The 4,261-nt window shown below is 31.9% G+C and overlaps 1 long non-coding RNA gene across 2 annotated transcripts in view; it reads left to right on the top strand.

Annotated features, from left to right (window-relative positions):
• Positions 1-3,727, top strand: part of LOC111089278 — a 10,636-nt gene extending 6,909 nt beyond the window's left edge. For both annotated transcript variants that reach the window (XR_002613566.1, XR_002613565.1), the window contains exon 3: positions 3,596-3,727. This is a non-coding gene — a long non-coding RNA (uncharacterized LOC111089278). The remainder of the gene's footprint in view (positions 1-3,595) is intronic.
• The last annotated feature ends 534 nt before the right edge of the window (positions 3,728-4,261 follow it).

Raw genomic sequence — 4,261 nt, 5'->3', positions numbered from 1 at the left:
TACCGTAGCAGCATGTTTACATATAGCAACATCAATTATCTACCGTAGCAGCATGTTTACATATAGCAACATCAATTATCTACCGTAGCAGCATTGTTTACATATAGCAACATCAATTATCTACCGTAGCAGCATTGTTTACATATAGCAACATCAATTATCTACCGTAGCAGCATTGTTTGCATATAGTAACATCAATTATCTACCGTAGCAGCATTGTTTACATATAGCAACATCAATTATCTACCGTAGCAGCATTGTTTACATATAGCAACATCAATTATCTACTGTAGCACCATTGTTTACATATAGTAACATCAATTATCTACCATAGCACCATTGTTTACATATAGTATATATATCAATTTTTCTTTGAATTTAAATAACACTAGCATTTCTTCCTTGATGTGGTCTCCTAAAGTACTGTAAACATTTCAAAACACACGTGTTTGTGTGTGTGATGGTTCTTATTATTAGTGATTATTAGTTTTGACTTAATACCTATTAAATCATAATATAATGCAAAACAATAATTTAGCTATAGACCTGACACTTTTCAGTAACTCAACCATTGGTAATAACAATTACATATGAAAACATAAGACAAGCAGCTTGCTGTTTAAAAATTTCTGTTGTATAGGCTAGAGCTTTGTAACTGTAATTACTTCTTAATAATCTGTCTGATTGCGTATTGGAATAGTGTTGTTTTGGTATTTGTGCAAGAACGTAACTAGTCTAAATTCAGATGTGGCCAATGGTACGTTTGGAGGCCCCCAGCGAGTGCAGGGCAGAACTGTGATTGAGGATTCAAGAGGATGAATCTTCACAGTGGAAAATGATTTTTAGTCATTTTATGGTGATCCGTATAGGAGCTCACGGCGTCATTGTATGGTGGTCCGTATAGTAGCTCACGGCGTCATTGTATGGTGGTCCGTATAGTAGCTCACGACGTCATTGTATGGTGGAGTATGTTGTAAAATACACTTCTGTTTTCAATAATTATCTTTCACAATACAAAAATTTACATGTAGATGTTTTGGAAAATCTTTCCAAAGAAATTTAGTTATTTTATTAGTGAAAAAAGACCTAAGGTTATGCATGGAAAAATTTCAGTAATAAAATTGTTTTATTTTTCTCTTGATTGAAAGTATAAGAATTGCAGTACCGTGCAGCAGTGTGTAACTTTAAAATTGTTTTTATCTTAATAATGTTGTTCTATACAGTTCACAACTCACTAATTTGCTGTAGATGTATATTGAGTTGGAACAACTTGCATGTATGACACGTGAGCAAGAACATTTTGTGATTTTGTATACCTATGATTAAAGTGTTGGAAAGGTTTTGTATGTTAATGCCTGACGAATAAAATTCTGTTTGGAAATAACTCGTTATTTTTGATGTAATTATTTTTATGCAGTACACACATGCTTCTAACACTAACTTTCAATTATTTTCTTATTGTGCTTTTACCTTATTCACATTTTCGTTGATATAAACGACAAGGTCCTTTGAAAATATTTCATATTTTCTTTATAAAATTCAATAATATATAGATGGATTCCAGTCTGTACTAGATTCACCTCTGCCTACTCTGTAAGACTTATAGATGTACTTTTGAATTATGTTTAATTTAGGAAATAGTGTGACTTTAGTCTATATTACAGTAAAATACCATTTGTCATTTGGCCAGCTACTTTCCAGGTTTGATCTGATAATTACAATTATAACTTTTCACTTTGAGTTACATGGTGCCTTGCATATGCTATGCTGTAATATCTAGGTAGGCCTAAGAGAGGAAAGCAAGATAGGAAATACATTAAGCTTGTAATAGTATTGTTTTTAATGTAAAATTTGTCTCTTGATTAATTAAATAAACAACAAATATGCCAGTTTTTTTATAATGATATGCCTATATTACTTCACTACTGTTCATCTGGAATGTGAGTTTAATATGCAAATGTTTCTATTTTTGGAAAACAAATGCATAACTAGGTTGAATGTTTAATTCTTGTTTTTCAGAAAATTAGTGTCGAACCTTATGCCAACATTTAGACATGTCATCCTAACTAGATTGCATAGTGTGATTTCATAAGAAAAACTAAATTTTTTAATCTTGGCAAGACAAATGTCTTTACATATATATGTTCATGTAGCTGCTTATAAACTTTACATCTGTATTTTGTGTGACTCTGACATTACATCACAACATTTACTGGTTCTTTATAAGTTACCAGTTAATAGAACATAACAACATCCACACTTTGTGGAAATATAATTTATATCAGTCATTTATAACATCAGTTATTGTGGAAAGTAAAGCCAGTGAAGTATCAGCTGTAGAACGGTATTATGAAACATTACAATAACAGTGATAAATAATTTTTCTCTATTGGTTCTGTATTGGTTTTCATATAGAATAATTAGAACATAATAACATCAATTTGTGTTTCATGCCACTACTAACAAAGTCTTTAGCTCAAGTAAAAGCCATTACAGAAAGATTTGTTTAAAAGAATATATCAATCTTATTTAGGGATGCACGAGTACCCAGCCAGATATTGGGCTAACCGGTAATACTCGGCTCTGGCCGAGTGTTGAAGTTAGGCAGCTAAGTCCTATTCCTTGTGGCAGCTAACACGTTACTGAAAGTTACAGTCAGTAATTGGTTTAGTTATAAAAAAATGTGTCTCAAACAACAAAAACTGACTGCCCACTGAAAGTTGGGGATTCAGAGAATAATAGGGGTTAGGGTTTGAGAAGTTGGGGCTAGGCATTGAAAGTTTAAACTTGAATGTTCTCTTGGTGATTATTCAGTTAAATCTCTAATAAACGTCAATTTTGTTTTTGTTCCTAATTTTTGTGTTTTTTTTGGGGGGTCAGGCAAGGGGAGAACCTGGTTCCGGTATTCGGCCAAATTTTACTACCTGTGCATCTCTAGTCTTATTATAATTGACAAAAATCACTGATCTATAGGTTATGCTTCACAAGCATCAAAATTCCTACTTGTAAAAAAATTTAACTTTACTAGACCATCCCCAAATGGCACATAAAAGTGTTCTTAATGTGAATATTTCAACCACTTTAACTAATGTATAGAGATATACACGTTGAAATTAAAATGACCAAAAATTAAATGCCATATAATATTATTTAGGTGTTTTGATTGTCTTTATATAATAAATTTGTTTGTGGGAAAAATTTCTTCACAAAACAGCTACAAGCTGCATTACGATTATGAAACAGTGTGTGAAGTCATTAACTTTTTTTACTATTTATTCTAAGTGAGTGATAATGTTTCAAAATAAAATGAACCCTATTTTGAAGTTAATAAATAAAGAAATATTCAAATCATGCACATGTGAACAATGTTTGGGATGTTTTTTTGTATTAAGAACATAGAAATATGCAAAAGTTTTAACAAGTTTGTATTTTATTCAAATTAAAGCTACACTTAGAAAAATGTGTGGATTTCTGTCTTATAAGTTCTTACTAATTTTATTGTTTGTTTATATTTTTATCATTAAGATTGTAGGTGTAAATTAAAAAAATAACTATTTAACAGTTTTATTCTCACCATCTTATTTCTTTATGCTAGGCTTTACTGCTACTGGACTAAATACATATCATACAGAACCAGGAAAAGTAGGCAAAATTTTCTGTGATACCTGTGGAAAACAGTATTCATCAAAAAAGTCTTTGTCGGCACACCGACACCATCAGCACAGGAGTCACCGTAACTTCTCCTGTCAGTACTGTGGGAAGATCTTCACGAGAAAGACGACATTACAGTATCATCTTCCCATACACAACTAGTTTGGCTAGTTTTGGCAAAGGCCTCCCAGTGGCACAGCGGTATGTCTGCGGACTTACAACGCTAGAATCCGGGTTTCGATACCCATGGTGGGCAAAGCACAGATAGCCCATTGTGTAGCTTTGTGCTTAATTAAAAAACAAACAAACTTTTGGCAAAATTGTTTATCATGCACAGTACCAAATATTTTAACCCTTACTCTCTGCTTTCACCAATCATGTAACTAAGTTAGCATTAAGAGTTTTCTTTATTTTTTTTATTTTTCATGCACTGTAAGAAAGTTGTTCCAGAAATAAAATGTTGTACAATTATATATCTATATCATTATTCACACCCAGGTTTGAATTGTTGAAGCCAATCGAACTGGTATATTTAAGTGTTTTACACTCACAAAAAAAAAGAAACCTATCATTCTATAGGTATTTGAAGAACTTGTAGCATTTCGCCACA

This window comes from Limulus polyphemus, unplaced genomic scaffold (genome assembly GCF_000517525.1).
Source record: "Limulus polyphemus unplaced genomic scaffold, Limulus_polyphemus-2.1.2 Scaffold5769, whole genome shotgun sequence".
NCBI lineage: Eukaryota > Metazoa > Arthropoda > Merostomata > Xiphosura > Limulidae > Limulus > Limulus polyphemus.
The sequence above is the reverse complement of the archived record's forward strand: the minus strand, read 5'-3'. Positions and strand labels throughout refer to the sequence as shown.